Source organism: Lampetra fluviatilis, chromosome 54 (genome assembly GCF_964198595.1).
Source record: "Lampetra fluviatilis chromosome 54, kcLamFluv1.1, whole genome shotgun sequence".
NCBI lineage: Eukaryota > Metazoa > Chordata > Hyperoartia > Petromyzontiformes > Petromyzontidae > Lampetra > Lampetra fluviatilis.
The window spans coordinates 9,279,751-9,298,047 of NC_136328.1; positions in this window are offsets into that span (position 1 = coordinate 9,279,751).

The following is an 18,297-nucleotide window of genomic DNA, read 5'->3' on the forward strand; positions in this document are numbered from 1 at the left end:
ACTGAGTAGAGACCCACATCACTGAGTAGAGACCCACAGCACTGAGTAGTGACCCACATCACTGAGTAGTGACCCACAGCACTGAGTAGAGACCCACAGCACTGAGTAGAGACCCACAGCACTGAGTAGAGACCCACAGCACTGAGTAGAGACCCACATCACTGAGTAGAGACCCACATCACTGAGTAGTGACCCACAGCACTGAGTAGAGACCCACATCACTGAGTAGAGACCCACATCACTGAGTAGAGACCCACAGCACTGAGTAGAGACCCACAGCACTGAGTAGAGACCCACATCACTGAGTAGAGACCCACATCACTGAGTAGAGACCCACAGCACTGAGTAGAGACCCACATCACTGAGTAGAGACCCACATCACTGAGTAGAGACCCACATCACTGAGTAGAGACCCACATCACTGAGTAGAGACCCACAGCACTGAGTAGAGACCCACATCACTGAGTAGAGACCCACATCACTGAGTAGAGACCCACATCACTGAGTAGAGACCCACAGCACTGAGTAGAGACCCACAGCACTGAGTAGAGACCCACATCACTGAGTAGAGACCCACATCACTGAGTAGAGACCCACAGCACTGAGTAGTGACCCACATCACTGAGTAGTGACCCACAGCACTGAGTAGAGACCCACAGCACTGAGTAGAGACCCACAGCACTGAGTAGTGACCCACATCACTGAGTAGAGACCCACATCACTGAGTAGAGACCCACATCACTGAGTAGAGACCCACATCGCTGAGTAGAGACCCACATCACTGAGTAGAGACCCACATCGCTGAGTAGGGACCCACAACACTGAGTAGTGACCCACATCACTGAGTAGTGACCCACATCACTGAGTAGAGACCCACATCGCTGAGTAGAGACCCACAGCACTGAGTAGTGACCCACATCACTGAGTAGTGACCCACATCACTGAGTAGTGACCCACATCACTGAGTAGTGACCCGCAGCACTGAGTAGAGACCCACATCACTGAGTAGAGACCCACAGCACTGAGTAGGGACCCACAGCACTGAGTAGGGACCCACATCACTGAGTAGTGACCCACATCACTGAGTAGGGACCCACAGCACTGAGTAGAGACCCACATCACTGAGTAGTGACCCACATCACTGAGTAGGGACCCACAGCACTGAGTAGAGACCCACAGCACTGAGTAGGGACCCACAGCACTGAGTAGAGACCCACAACACTGAGTAGGGACCCACAGCACTGAGTAGGGACCCACAGCACTGAGTAGAGACCCACAACACTGAGTAGGGACCCACAGCACTGAGTAGGGACCCACAGCACTGAGTAGGGACCCACAGCACTGAGTAGAGACCCACAGCACTGAGTAGTGACCCACATCACTGAGTAGTGACCCGCAGCACTGAGTAGAGACCCACGCACTGAGTAGAGACCCACAGCACTGAGTAGAGACCCACATCACTGAGTAGAGACCCACATCACTGAGTAGTGACCCACATCACTGAGTAGTGACCCGCAGCACTGAGTAGTGACCCACATCACTGAGTTGTGACCCACAGCACTGAGTAGAGACCCACATCACTGAGTAGAGACCCACAGCACTGAGTAGTGACCCACATCACTGAGTAGTGACCCGCAGCACTGAGTAGTGACCCACATCACTGAGTAGAGACCCACAGCACTGAGTAGAGACCCACATCACTGAGTAGAGACCCACAGCACTGAGTAGAGACCCACAGCACTGAGTAGAGACCAACAGCACTGAGTAGTGACCCACATCACTGAGTAGTGACCCACAGCACTGAGTAGAGACCCACAGCACTGAGTAGAGACCCACAGCACTGAGTAGAGACCCACAGCACTGAGTAGAGACCCACATCACTGAGTAGAGACCCACATCACTGAGTAGTGACCCACAGCACTGAGTAGAGACCCACATCACTGAGTAGAGACCCACATCACTGAGTAGAGACCCACAGCACTGAGTAGAGACCCACAGCACTGAGTAGAGACCCACATCACTGAGTAGAGACCCACATCACTGAGTAGAGACCCACAGCACTGAGTAGAGACCCACATCACTGAGTAGAGACCCACATCACTGAGTAGAGACCCACATCACTGAGTAGAGACCCACATCACTGAGTAGAGACCCACAGCACTGAGTAGAGACCCACATCACTGAGTAGAGACCCACATCACTGAGTAGAGACCCACATCACTGAGTAGAGACCCACAGCACTGAGTAGAGACCCACAGCACTGAGTAGAGACCCACATCACTGAGTAGAGACCCACATCACTGAGTAGAGACCCACAGCACTGAGTAGTGACCCACATCACTGAGTAGTGACCCACAGCACTGAGTAGTGACCCACAGCACTGAGTAGAGACCCACAGCACTGAGTAGAGACCCACAGCACTGAGTAGAGACCCACAGCACTGAGTAGAGACCCACATCACTGAGTAGAGACCCACAGCACTGAGTAGAGACCCACATCACTGAGTAGAGACCCACAGCACTGAGTAGAGACCCACAGACCTTTCTCTCTCCCTCCCCCTCTTTCCTCTCCCTCCCTCCTCGCCCGCTCTCTCTCCTCTCGCGTTCTCCTCTTCCTCCCCCTCTATCCCCCCACACCCACCCCCATTATCACACAATGAAGGCTTGCGCGACACGCGGGGGGTGTGGGTGGCCAGCACCACGCCCGGCCGCCTTTGTCTCCCCAGTAGCGATGTTAGCACACCGCACCAGGTACTCATTTGAAAGCTGAGTAGATCTAGGGGAGGCCCAGGACCGGTTCAGAATTGATCCCGAGTCGCCGGGTTCGTAACGCAACGCTACGACCGCTACGACACCGCTTCTCCTCTCCCGCGCACCCTCACAGTCACTCACTCAGTCACTCACTCACTCAGTCACTCACTCAGTCACCCTCACAGTCACTCACTCAGTCACCCTCACAGTCACTCACTCAGTCACTCACACAGTCACCCTCACAGTCACTCACTCAGTCACTCACTCGGTCACCCTCACAGTCACTGCTTCAGTCACTCACTCAGTCACCCTCACAGTCACTTACACAGACACTCACTTAGTCACTCACTCAGTCACTCACTCAGTCACTCACTCAGTCACTCACACAGTCACTCACACAGTCACTCACACAGTCACTCTCTCAGTCACTCACCCAGTCACTCACTCAGTCACTCACTCAGTCACTCACACAGTCACCCAGTCACTCACACAGTCACACAGTCACTCACACAGTCACACAGTCACTCACACTCTCACACAGTCACGCTCCCTGTCTGTCTCTCTCCCTGTCTGTCTGTCTCTCTCCCTGTCTCTCTCTCTTTCTGTCTCTCTCCCTGTTTGTCTCCCGTGTCAGAGTCTCTGAGCTGCTCCTAATCCCCTCTCGCTCTCCTGGGCACCCCCCCCCCCTAACCCCCCCCTTCACCTCCCTCCCACCCTCCCCCCTTCCATGCTCGCTCGGATTCACAGCCCCCCCCCCCCACCGTCGCCGGCTTCCACCGCGGTGGGAGGTGGCGCAAGGTGTGGGTTGGTGGGGGAGTCAGGGTCATATTTTCTAGAGCTCAGCCCCGGGCAGCTCCGGCTGAAATGAAACCCAGCAGAGTAACCAGAGGTGGGTTGGAGGGGAACGTGGACTCGAACCCAGGGTTTTAGCGACGACAAAGAGAAAGATCCCCCGCATAGCCTGCAACAGGCTGTTGGGGCAAGTGCTGTTAGCGAGTAGCAGCACCTGTGAAGGCCGGCACGGCACACGAGGGGGTGGGTGGCCAGCACCATGCCCGGCCGCCATTGCACAAACACTCACCCACTCACTCACCCACTCACTCACTCACCATGTTACTCACCCACCCTCTCTCCCTCTCACGCACTCACCCAACCTCTCACACATCAACTCACCCACCCTCCCTCTCAGCCACTCATTCACCCACCCTCTCTCTCACCAGCACCCTCACTCACCCAGTCACTCACCCACTCACCCTCTCACCCACTCACCATCTCACCCACTCACTCACCCACTCATCCTCTCACTCACCCACTGACTCACCCTCTCACCCACTCACCCTCTCACTCACCCACTGACTCACCCTCTCACCCACTCACCATCTCACCCACTCACCCTCTCACCAACTCACCCTCTCACCCATTCTGCAGTGCTGGCTCTGTGTTGCACCAGCGTCCAGCGGTCTCCCGGGGTGATTGGGCACTCTCACTCACTCACCAGCACCCTCTCACTCACCCAATCTCTCTCTCTCTCTCTCACCCTCTCACTCACTCACCAGCACACTCTCACTCACCCTCTCACTCGCACAATCTCTCTCTCTCTCTCACCCTCTCACTCACTCACACAATCTCTCTCTGACACACACTCTCACACAATCTCACCCACTCTCGCTCTCACACACTCTCACCCACTCTCGCTCTCACACACTCTCACCCACTCTCACCCTCTCTCTCTCTCTCACACACTCTCACCCACTCTCTCTCTCTCTCACACACTCTCACCCACTCTCTCTCTCTCTCTCACACACTCTCACCCACTCTCTCTCTCTCTCTCACACACTCTCACCCACTCTCTCTCTCTCTCTCACACACTCTCACCCACTCTCTCTCTCACACACCCTCACCCACTCTCTCGCTCTCTCACACACACTCTCACCCACTCTCTCTCTCTCTCACACACTCTCACCCACTCTCTCTCTCTCTCTCACACACTCTCACCCACTCTCTCTCTCTCTCACACACTCTCACCCACTCTCTCTCTCTCTCACACACTCTCACCCACTCTCTCTCTCTCTCTCACACACTCTCACCCACTCTCTCTCTCTCTCACACACCCTCACCCACTCTCTCTCTCTCTCTCACACACTCTCACCCACTCTCTCTCTCACACACCCTCACCCACTCTCTCGCTCTCTCACACACCCTCACCCACTCTCTCGCTCTCTCACACACCCTCACCCACTCTCTCGCTCTCTCACACACCCTCACCCACTCTCTCGCTCTCTCACACACTCTCACCCACTCTCTCTCTCTCTCTCACACACCCTCACCCACTCTCTCGCTCTCTCACACACCCTCACCCACTCTCTCGCTCTCTCACACACTCTCACCCACTCTCTCTCTCTCTCTCTCACACACCCTCACCCACTCTCTCGCTCTCTCACACACCCTCACCCACTCTCTCGCTCTCTCACACACTCTCACCCACTCTCTCTCTCTCTCACACACCCTCACCCACTCTCTCTCTCTCTCACACACCCTCACCCACTCTCTCTCTCACACACCCTCACCCACTCTCTCGCTCTCTCACACACTCTCACCCACTCTCTCGCTCTCTCACACACACTCTCACCCACTCTCTCTCTCTCTCACCCACTCTCACCCTCTCTCTCTCTCTCTCACACACCCTCACCCACTCTCTCGCTCTCTCACACACACTCTCACCCACTCTCTCTCTCTCTCTCCCGGGGTAATTGGGCACCGTTTAGGGTCACGCCTCGTAGCGCGCCACGGGGCGGGGGGAGGCACGAGGGGGGGGGGAATGGGTGGGTTGGGGGGGTTCCCCACGTCTGTCGACTCACCTGCCCCCCACCCTCGCCCCCCTTCCCCTCCCTCCTGTTCCCCTCCCCCCTCCTACCCTCCACCACTCCCCCACGCCATCATCCTCTCCCATGCCATCATCCGTCGCATCGGAGTCTCTGGTCGTGCTGTGTTAGGCGGGTTGTGGGTCAGGGATCGGGCCAGCGATGGCTGCCGGGGTTAGGGTTGTGTAAGAGGTGAGGGTCTCTTAGGGGTCCGGGTGCGTTGGGTGGTGATGGTTATGGTCAGACAAGGATAGAATGAGTCTGTGGATCTCTGTGCGAGTCAATGGGTATTCGTGTGAGTCTATGGGCCTCTGCGTGAGTCGATGGCTCTCTGTGTGAGTCTAAGGGCATCTGTGTGAGTCTAAGGGCATCTGTGTGTGTATATGGGTCTCTGTGTGAGTCTAAGGGCATCTGTGTGAGTCTATGGGTATCTGTGTGAGTCGATGAGTCTCTGTGTGAGTCTAAGGGCATTTGTGTGAGTCTAAGGGTCTCTGTGTGAGTCTATGGCTCTCTGTGTGAGTCGATGGGTATCTTTGTGAGTCTATGAGTCATTGTGTGAGTCTATTGGTCTCTGTGTGAGTCTGTGGGTCTCTGTGTGAGTCTATGGGCATTTGTGTGAGTCGAAGGGTCTCTGTGTGAGTCTATGGCTCTCTGTGTGAGTCGATGGGTATCTTTGTGAGTCTATGAGTCATTGTGTGAGTCTATTGGTCTCTGTGTGAGTCTGTGGGTCTCTGTGTGAGTCTGTGGGTCTCTGTGTGAGTCTATGGCTCTCTGTGTGAGTCTATGGCTCTCTGTGTGAGTCTACGGGTCTCTGTGTGAGTCTATGGCTCTCTGTGTGAGTCGATGGCTCTCTGTGTGAGTCGATGGCTCTCTGTGTGAGTCTAAGGGCATCTGTGTGAGTCTATGGGTCTCTGTGTGAGTCTATGGGTCTCTGTGTGAGTCTATGGGTCTCTGTGTGAGTCTGTGGGTCTCTGTGTGAGTCTATGGGCCTCTGTGTGAGTCTATGGTTCTGTGTGAGTATATGCGTATCTGTGTGAGTCGATGAGTCTCTGTGTGAGTCTAAGGGCATTTGTGTGAGTCGATGGGTATCTGTGTGAGTCGATGGTTCTCTGTGTGAGTCGATGGTTCTCTGTGTGAGTCGATGGCTCTCTGTGTGAGTCGATGGCTCTCTGTGTGAGTCTAAGGGCATCTGTGTGAGTATATGGGTCTCTGTGTGAGTCTAAGGGCATCTGTGTGAGTCGATGGGTCTCTGTGTGAGTCTATGGGTCTCTATGCGAGTCTATGGGTCTCTGTGTGAGTCGATGGGTCTCTGTGTGAGTCGATGGGTCTCTGTGTGAGTCTATGGGTCTCTGTGTGAGTCGATGGCTCTCTATGTGAGTTTATGGGTCTCTGTGTGAGTCTAAGGGTCTCTATGTGAGTCTATGGGTCTCTGTGTAAGTCTATGGATCTCTGTGTGAGTCTATGGGTCTCTAAGTGAGTCGATGGGTCTCTGTGTGAGTCGATGGGTCTCTGTGTGAGTCTATGGGTCTCTATGTGAGTCTATGGGTCTCTATATGAGTCTATGGGTCTCTGTGTGAGTCTAATGGTCTCTATGTGAGTCTATGGGTCTCTGTGTGAGTCTATGGGTCTCTGTGTGAGTCGATGGCTCTCTGTGTGAGTCTAAGGGCATCTGTGTGAGTCTAAGGGCATCTGTGTGTGTATATGGGTCTATGTGTGAGTCTAAGGGCATCTGTGTGAGTCTATGGGTCTCTGTGTGAGTCTATGGGTCTCTGTGTGAGTCTGTGGGTCTCTGTGTGAGTCTGTGGGTCTCTGTGTGAGTCTATGGGCCTCTGTGTGAGTCTATGGGCCTCTGTGTGAGTCTATGGTTCTGTGTGAGTATATGCGTATCTGTGTGAGTCGATGAGTCTCTGTGTGAGTCTAAGGGCATTTGTGTGAGTCGATGGGTATCTGTGTGAGTCGATGGTTCTCTGTGTGAGTCGATGGTTCTCTGTGTGAGTCGATGGCTCTCTGTGTGAGTCGATGGCTCTCTGTGTGAGTCTAAGGGCATCTGTGTGAGTATATGGGTCTCTGTGTGAGTCTAAGGGCATCTGTGTGAGTCGATGGGTCTCTGTGTGAGTCTATGGGTTTCTATGCGAGTCTATGGGTCTCTGTGTGAGTCGATGGGTCTCTGTGTGAGTCGATGGGTCTCTGTGTGAGTCTATGGGTCTCTGTGTGAGTCGATGGCTCTCTATGTGAGTTTATGGGTCTCTGTGTGAGTCTAAGGGTCTCTATGTGAGTCTATGGGTCTCTGTGTAAGTCTATGGATCTCTGTGTGAGTCTATGGGTCTCTATGTGAGTCGATGGGTCTCTGTGTGAGTCGATGGGTCTCTGTGTGAGTCTATGGGTCTCTATGTGAGTCTATGGGTCTCTATATGAGTCTATGGGTCTCTGTGTGAGTCTAATGGTCTATATGTGAGTCTATGGGTCTCTGTGTGAGTCTATGGGTCTCTGTGTGAGTCGATGGCTCTCTGTGTGAGTCTAAGGGCATCTGTGTGAGTCTAAGGGCATCTGTGTGTGTATATGGGTCTATGTGTGAGTCTAAGGGCATCTGTGTGAGTCTATGGGTATCTGTGTGAGTCAATGAGTCTCTGTGTGAGTCTAAGGGCATTTGTGTGAGTCTAAGGGTCTCTGTGTGAGTCGATGGGTCTCTGTGTGAGTCTATGGCTCTCTGTGTGAGTCGATGGGTATCTTTGTGAGTCTATGAGTCATTGTGTGAGTCTGTGGCTCTCTGTGTGAGTCTATGGGTCTCTGTGTGAGTCGATGGGTCTCTTTGTGAGTCGATGGCTCTCTGTGTGAGTCGATGGCTCTCTGTGTGAGTCTAAGGGCATCTGTGTGAGTCTATGGGTCTCTGTGTGAGTCTATGGTTCTGTGTGAGTATATGCGTATCTGTGTGAGTCGATGAGTCTCTGTGTGAGTCTAAGGGCATTTGTGTGAGTCGATGGGTATCTGTGTGAGTCGATGGTTCTCTGTGTGAGTCGATGGTTCTCTGTGTGAGTCGATGGCTCTCTGTGTGAGTCGATGGCTCTCTGTGTGAGTCTAAAGGCATCTGTGTGAGTATATGGGTCTCTGTGTGAGTCTAAGGGCATCTGTGTGAGTCGATGGGTCTCTGTGTGAGTCTATGGGTCTCTATGCGAGTCTATGGGTCTCTGTGTGAGTCGATGGGTCTCTGTGTGAGTCGATGGGTCTCTGTGTGAGTCTATGGGTCTCTGTGTGAGTCGATGGCTCTCTATGTGAGTTTATGGTTCTCTGTGTGAGTCTAAGGGTCTCTATGTGAGTCTAAGGGTCTCTGTGTGAGTCTATGGGTCTCTATGTGAGTCTATGGGTCTCTATATGAGTCTATGGGTCTCTGTGTGAGTCTAATGGTCTCTATGTGAGTCTATGGGTCTCTGTGTGAGTCGATGGCTCTCTGTGTGAGTCGATGGCTCTCTGTGTGAGTCTAAGGGCATCTGTGTGAGTCTAAGGGCATCTGTGTGTGTATATGGGTCTATGTGTGAGTCTAAGGGCATCTGTGTGAGTCTATGGGTATCTGTGTGAGTCAATGAGTCTCTGTGTGAGTCTAAGGGCATTTGTGTGAGTCTAAGGGTCTCTGTGTGAGTCGATGGGTCTCTGTGTGAGTCTATGGCTCTCTGTGTGAGTCGATGGGTATCTTTGTGAGTCTATGAGTCATTGTGTGAGTCTATGGCTCTCTGTGTGAGTCTATGGGTCTCTGTGTGAGTCGATGGGTCTCTTTGTGAGTCGATGGCTCTCTGTGTGAGTCGATGGCTCTCTGTGTGAGTCTAAGGGCATCTGTGTGAGTCTATGGGTCTCTGTGTGAGTCTACGGCTCTCTGTGTGAGTCGATGGGTCTCTGTGTGAGTCGATGGCTCTCTGTGTGAGTCGATGGCTCTCTGTGTGAGTCTAAGGGCATCTGTGTGAGTATATGGGTCTCTGTGTGAGTCTAAGGGCATCTGTGTGAGTCGATGGGTCTCTGTGTGAGTCTATAGGTCTCTGCGAGTCTATGGGTCTCTGTGTGAGTCTAATGGTCTCTGTGTGAGTCGATGGGTCTCTGTGTGAGTCGATGGGTCTCTGTGTGAGTCGATGGGTCTCTGTGTGAGTCGATGGGTCTCTATGTGAGTCTATGGGTCTCTGTGTGAGTCTATGGATCTCTGTGTGAGTCGATGGGTCTCTATGCGAGTCTAAGGGTCTCTGTGTGAATCTATGGGTCTCTGTGTGAGTCTATGGGTCTCTGTGTGAGTCTAAGGGCCTCTATGTGAGTCGATGGGTCTCTGTGTGATTCGATGGGTCTCTGTGTAAGTCTAAGGGTCTCTGTGTGAGTCTAAGGGTCTCTGTGTGAGTCTATGGGTCTTTGTTTGAGTCTATGGGTCTCTGTGTGAGTCTATGGGCCTCTATGTGAGTCTATGGGCCTCTGTGTGAGTCGATGGGTCTCTGTGTGAGTCTATGGGTCTCTGTGTGAGTCTAAGGGTCTCTGTGTGAGTCTATGGGTCTCTGTGTGAGTCGATGGGTCTCTGTGTGAGTCGATGGGTCTCTGTGTGAGTCTAAGGGTCTCTGTGTGAGTCTATGGGTCTCTGTGTGAGTCGATGGGTCTCTGTGTGAGTCGATGGGTCTCTGTGTGAGTCGATGGGTCTCTGTGTGAGTCGATGGGTCTCTGTGTGAGTCGATGGGTCATCATACGAAGAATAAACTATCCTCTTCTCCCCCGCAACCCTCCCACAAACACCTCGAACCCCACCAGCCCCTCCCCCTCCCCCTTCCCCTTCCCCCTGAGATCACGGGGACGCCCCGCCCGCTTCTCCGCCGGGGGGGGGGGTCAGCAGCGAAGGAACAAATAGAAATATTAAACAACAAGACTCCGCATCAGCCATCCCATCTGCCTCGCGAGAGAGAGAGAGGGAGCAGAGAGAGAGAGAGGGTGGTGTCGCTGGTGGTGGTGGTGGTGCTGGTGGTGGTGCTGGTGGTGGTGGTGGTGCTGCTGGTGGTGGTGCTGGTGGTGGTGGTGCTGGTGGTGGTGCTGGTGCTGGTAATGGTGCTGGTGGTGATGGTGGTGCTGGTGCTGGTGGTGGTGGTGATGGTGGTGCTGGTGGTGGTGGTGCTGGTGGTGCTGGTGGTGCTGGTGGTGGTGCTGGTGGTGCTGGTGGTGGTGGTGCTGGTGATGGGGGTGGTGCTGGTGGTGGTGCTGGTGGTGGTGGTGCTGGTGGTGGTGGTGCTGGTGGTGGTGATGGGGGTGGTGGTGCTGGTGATGGGGGTGGTGGTGGTGGTGGTGCTGGTGGTGCTGGTGCTGGTGGTGCTGGTGATGGGGGTGGTGGTGCTGGTGGTGGTGCTGGTGATGGGGGTGGTGGTGGTGCTGGTGGTGGTGCTGGTGGTGCTGGTGGTGGTGCTGGTGGTGCTGGTGGTGCTGCTGGTGGTGCTGGTGGTGGTGCTGGTGGTGGCTGGGCTTCACGCCGGACGCACGGCCGCCAACATCGTCAAGAGGCAGGCATCGAGCGCTTCCCGCGCGAGCTGAAGAGCTCCGTGAAGGTGTTCCACTACAAGCGCCTCACGCCCACCCGCTACTCGGTTGACACCCCCCCCGGACGAGGCAGCGGAGAGCAAGGACGTGTTCCGGGAGCCACGCTGAGGCGCAGGGCGCGGGGCCGAGCTGAAGAACACGTGGCTCTTCCAGAAGCTGCGGCTCTCACATTGTCCCAGAACCATGCGCGATGGACATGCAGCCGGCAAAGGAAGACAGAGAGAGAGGGAGCGAGGAGCAGAGAGAGAGAGATATGGAGGAGAGGGAGAGAGGGGGGGGGCAGAGAGGGAGCGAGGAGCGATGCTCGCGGCGATTGGGAGAGAGAGGCAGAGATCCATTCACATTCACACAGCGACACGCCGAGATATATACACAGCACTACACACACACTCACACACACTCTCTACACACACTACACACACACTCACGCACACTCTCTACACACACTACACACTCACGCACACTCTACACACACACCACACACACACTCACACACACTCTCTACACACACTACACACACACTCACGCACACTCTACACAGTACACACACACTCTACACACACGCTCACACACACTCTACACAGTACACACACACTCTACACACACTACACACACTCACACACACTCTACACAGTACACACACACTCTACACACACTACACACGCTCACACACACTCTACACAGTACACACACACTCTACACACACTACACACACTCACACACACTCTACATAGTACACACACACTCTACACACACGCTCACACACACTCTACACAGTACACACACACTCTACAAACACTTTACACACACACTCTACACCTACACACTCTACACCTACACACTCTACACCTACACACTCTACACCTACACACTCTACACCTACACACTCTACACCTACACACTCTACACCTACACACTCTACACACACTCTCTACACACACTACACACACACTCACGCACACTCTACACAGTACACACACACTCTACAGACACGCTCACACACACTCTACACACACACTACACACACACTCACACACACTCTCTACACACACTACACACACACTCACGCACGCTCTACACAGTACACACACACTCTACACACACACTACACACACACTAGACACACACTCTACACACACTCACACATACTCTACACACACACTCTACACACACACTCTACACACACACTCTACACACACACTCTACACACACACTCTACACACACACTCTACACACACTACACACACACTACACACACACTCACACACACACTCTACACACACTACACACACACTCACACACACTACACACACACTCACACACACAACACACACTACACACACACACAACACACACTCTATACACAGCACTACACACACACTCTACACACACACTACACACACACTCTACACACACACTCTACACACACACTACACACACACTCTACACACACACACTACACACACTCTACACACACAGTACACACACAGTACACACACACACCCTACACACACACTACACACACTCTACACACACACTCTACACACACTCTACACACACTCTACAACAACAACCACCGCCATTCGCCACTAAGTGGCGGTGACGTCACCACGACGCTTGTGCCAGGCCATGTGCACCTTGAGGCCACGTGAAGTGTCGAACAACCGCTGGCAGGAGGTCACGGGACAGACCCAGGTGCCACGGGTCGACTGACCGAGATGACCGAGATGACTGGCTGATGCACCACCTGTGCCCCCTACTGTGCAAACTTGCTGTGCTTTCGCCACCCGGCGCTCCGCTCGTTGTTGTGAGCGTCGCTCCTCCGCCCTCTGTTGTTGTTGGAGGGCGACTGCCTCCAACTGCCCAGTAGCAGCGTCCTTCACGAGCCTGCTCCAATGAGGCCGATCTTGACACCGCTGGTACCAGTCATCGGCAAGTCCATTCAGCTCCACGTCCTCCTGTACCACATCACTCCATCTCTTCTCTAGCCCGTGCCGCGCTCGTTTAGCCCGCTCGATCCGGCCGAACAAACGCTGTTCAGGCATGCGGTGGCTGGGCATGCGGGCTACATGACCCAGCCAACGCAGCCTTGCCTGCTGGAGGAGCTCACCGATGTGACTGTGTCCAGATCTTTCAAGGATATGTGAGCTCCTCACACAATCCAGCCTGGTTAAACCCAGGATGGATCGTAGGCAGGCCAGCCTAATTATTTCTAACCGGCGCAGATCTTCCATTATGGGGGTCCACGTTTCGCAAGCGCAGAGAAGGGAGGGAATGACCGTGGCCGGTCCACAAGAAGCTTCGGCTCGGGTTTGAACGCAGAGTGGGACCTCTGCTTGTGGGACCTCGGCTTTCAAACAGGAGCCGATCATGAACACACTGCCCAGGTATGAAAAACTCTCCACTCTCTCCACAACTGCCCCATCACAAATTCGGAGTTGTGGGGGTGGCGTATTTGATGGCACAATACCCAGGCAGGTGCTCAGTTTCGGTGGGGCTGATGGTAGAACCCTTCCCCTTCGTGGCACACTCCAGGTTCACCAGCAGCACCTCCAACTCCTCTGATTGACCTCGGCATACACAACGTGGTTGACCAATAGCGAGCCATTCCTTGAAAGCACCGGGACATCCCATTGTATCTGTATCAGATGTAAATTCCTCCGGTACAGCCATCGAAAGCTTCACGAACTACGTCGTCGAAATGGATGTTAAATAATGTGGGAGCCAGAGGACATCCCTGTCGCACCCCAAGGTGAACAGGAAATGGCTTCGACCACGTAGTTTTAAACACACTACACACACACACTCACACACACACTACACACACTAACACACTACACACACTAACACACTACACACATCTCTGCACTCTACAAACACTACACCCACTCACACACTACAAACAGCACTACACACTACGAACACCACACACACCACGCACAGCACACACACCAGAGACACACACCACACACACTACACACCACACACACAAACCACACACACAAACCACACACACAAACCACACACAAACCACACACACCACACACACACCACACACCACACACACAAACCACACACACCACCCACACCACACCCACCACACCACACCACACACACCACACACACCACGCACACAAACCACGCACACTACGCACACTACGCACACAAACCACACAAACCACACACACCACACACACCACACACACAGGCGAGCCAGGGGACGGGAGTGGTGGCTGCAGACGAGTGCGGAGGGGATGAGAGGGAGGGAGAGAGAGAGTTGTAATAACTTGAGAGGGGAGGGGCTGGCTGAAGCGGGGGGAGGGGGAGGGGGGGTTATTTATCGCGACTGCCGAGGGGATGAAAGGGGCCGCGTGTCGGGGTTGCCCCCTTGCCGGGGCCTTCGCAGCGCCTGTCACCACGTTACCCCCCCTGCCCCCCACCCCCTCTCACCACCCCCTCCCCCACTCGCACAGCCGCGCGTCTCCGCCTCCTCGTGCTTCCACCTGCTCCCCCTCCCTCCCTCCCCCTCGCCATTCCCCACTCCCCTCCCCCTCTCCTTCCCCCTCCCCTCCCTCTCCCTCCCCCTCCCTCTCCCTCCCTCCATCTCTCCATTCCCCACTCCCCTCTCCCTCCCTCTCCCTCCCCCCTCGCCATTCCCCACTCCCCTCCCTCTCCTCCCTCTCCCTCGCTCTCCCCATCGCCCACCTTGCCCTCCTCCCCCAGTCTCTTCTCCGTCCTTCCGCCTCTCCCACTCAGCGTCTCCTCTCGCCTCTCAATCTCTCTCTTGGTCTCTGACCCCCCCCCACATCCCCCCCCCCACATCCCCCCCCCCCACATCCCCCCCCCACATCCCCCCTGCCCCCCCCCCCGTTACCAATCTCCACGCGCAATACAATCGGGATTTATATGCAGCGAGCAAAGCAGATTCAATCGCATGGAGAGACCAAGGGGCTCGGCCATGCCTCACTCACCCACAGGGTCACTCACCACCACCCACAGGGTCACTCACCACCACCCACAGGGTCACTCACCACCACCCACAGGGTCACTCACCACCACCCACAGGGTCACTCACCACCACCCACAGGGTCAACTCACCACCACCCACAGGGTCACTCACCACCACCCACAGGGTCACTCACCACCACCCACAGGGTCACCTCACCACCACCCACAGGGTCACTCACCACCACCCACAGGGTCCACTCACCACCACCCACAGGGTCACTCACCACCACCCACAGGGTCACTCACCACCACCCACAGGGTCACTCACCACCACCCACAAGGTCACTCACCACCACCCACAGGGTCACTCACCACCACCCACAGGGCCACTCACCACCACCCACAGGGCCACTCACCACCACCCAAAGGGTCACTCACCACCACCCACAGGGTCACTCACCACCACCCACAGGGCCACTCACCACCACCCACAGGGACACTCACCACCACCCACAGGATCACTCACCACCACCCACAGGTCACTCACCACCACCCACAGGGTCACTCACCACCACCCACAGGGTCACTCACCACCACCCACAGGGTCACTCATCACCACCCACAGGGTCACTCACCACCACGCACAGGGTCACTCACCACCACCCACAGGGTCACTCACCACCACCCACAGGGACACTCACCACCACCCACAGGGACACTCACCACCACCCACAGGGTCACTCACCACCACCCACAGGGTCACTCACCACCACCCAAAGGGTCACTCACCACCACCCACAGGGTCACTCACCACCACCCACAGAGTCACTCACCACCACCCACAGGGCCACTCACCACCACCCACAGGGTCACTCACCACCACCCACAGGGTCACTCACCACCACCCACAGGGTCACTCACCACCACCCACAGGGTCACTCACCACCACCCACAGAGTCACTCACCACCACCCACAGGGTCACTCACCACCACCCACAGGATCACTCACCACCACCCACAGAGTCACTCACCACCACCCACAGAGTCACTCACCACCACCCACAGGGCCACTCACCACCACCCACAGAGTCACTCACCACCACCCACAGGGTCACTCACCACCACCCACAGAGTCACTCACCACCACCCACAGGGTCACTCACCACCACCCACAGGATCACTCACCACCACCCACAGGGTCACTCACCACCACCCACAGGATCACTCACCACCACCCACAGGATCACTCACCACCACCCACAGGGTCACTCACCACCACCCACAGAGTCACTCACCACCACCCACAGGGCCACTCACCACCACCCACAGGGTCACTCACCACTCACCACCACCCACAGGGTCACTCACCACCACCCACAGGGTCACTCACCACCACCCACAGGGTCACTCACCACCACCCACAGGGTCACTCACCACCACCCACAGGGTCACTCACCACTCACCACCACCCACAGGGTCACTCACCACCACCCACAGCGTCACTAACCACTCACCACCACCCACAGGGTAACTCACCACCACCCACAGGGTCACTCACCACCACCCACAGGGTCACTCACCACCACCCACAGGGCCACTCACCACCACCCACAGGGTCACTCACCACCACCCACAGGGTCACTCACCACCACCCACAGGGTCACTCACCACTCACCACCACCCACAGGGTTACTCACCACTCACCACCACACCACAGGGCCACTCGCTAACTCACTCACTCACCCACTCACTAACTCACCCACTCACTCACCCACTCACTAACTTACCCATCCAACATTCACTCACCCATCCAACATTCACTCACCCAATCATCTACTCAGTGACTAACTCACCCACTCACTCACTCACTCACCCAATCATCTACGCAGTGACTAACTCACCCACTCACCCACTCTCTCACTCACCCGCTCCCTAACTCACTCACTCACCCACTCACTCACCCACTCACTAACTCACCCACTCACTCACCCACTCACTAACTCACCCACACATTCACTCAACCACTCACTGTCACCAATCACCTACCCACCCACCACACTGCAAGTCACCGCACTGATCTCTCCCCTTCTTCTCTCGCACTGGTCCACCCCGGAATCCTCTGACCATCACCACCATCATCACCATCACCACCATCACCACCAACATCACCACCACCATCACCACACTCTGACGTGTACCCACACTTCACCCCGCCTGCTTGCTGCTGCTGCTGGGTTAGCTGCGGTGTAGCCATCGCCCCTGCTGGGGGACAAAGGCTGGTGGTGGTGGGGGGGGGCTTAGGAAGCGTGCCCCCCGTTATTCGAGCTGCCACGCTGGGAGATCGGAGTCGACCCGGTGCCCCCCCCCCCCCCCCCCGCGTGGTCTCTCTGCTCGGTGCTCTGCGCGAGTGACTCCAACACGCGGCTGCGGCGACCTCAATGTGGGGGGGGCGTGAGGTGGGGGGGGGGCGTGAGGTGGGGGGGGGCGTGAGGTGGGGGGGCTGTGGAAGGGAGGGGGGAGGTTATGGGGGGAGGAGGTTGCTGTGGGGGGTGGGGCTGTGGGGGGTGGGGCTGTGGGGGGGGGGCTGTGGGGGGGTGGGGCTGTGGGGTGGGGGGCTGTGGGGGGGTGGGGCTGTGGGGTGGGGGGCTGTGGGGGGGTGGGGCTGTGGGGGGGGGGCTGTGGGGGGGTGGGGCTGTGGGGGGGGGGCTGTGGGGGGGTGGGGCTGTGGGGGGTGGGGCTGTGGGGTGGGGGGCTGTGGGGGGTGTGAGTTCGAGCTCCCCCCCCCCCTCATACCCCCTTGAGACCCCCCCGAATCGGTATTTTATTAACATTGGGAATTTATTGATCCACTATTGGGAACTTGTTGATTTTCGGAACTTATTGTTATTAGGAGTTTGTCGATATTTCAGTGAAAGTTCCAGATGACCGATGTTAATCGTTCATCGACATCTCCCTCACTCGCTCCCCCGTTCACTGATTGGCTGTAATCGCCATGAGCGTGGTCTCGCGACTGCTGGACGATGTCCCCCTCCTCCTTCTCCTCCCTTCTCCTTCTCCTCCCTTCTCCCTCTTCCTCTCCGCCGCCAGTCTTTGTCGACATGTGTTTATGTTAATTCGGGGCTAATGAATATTTGATTATCGCCGAGAGACGCAGGGAGTTGGGGAGGCCGCTGGTACAAAAGCGAGGAGCGGAG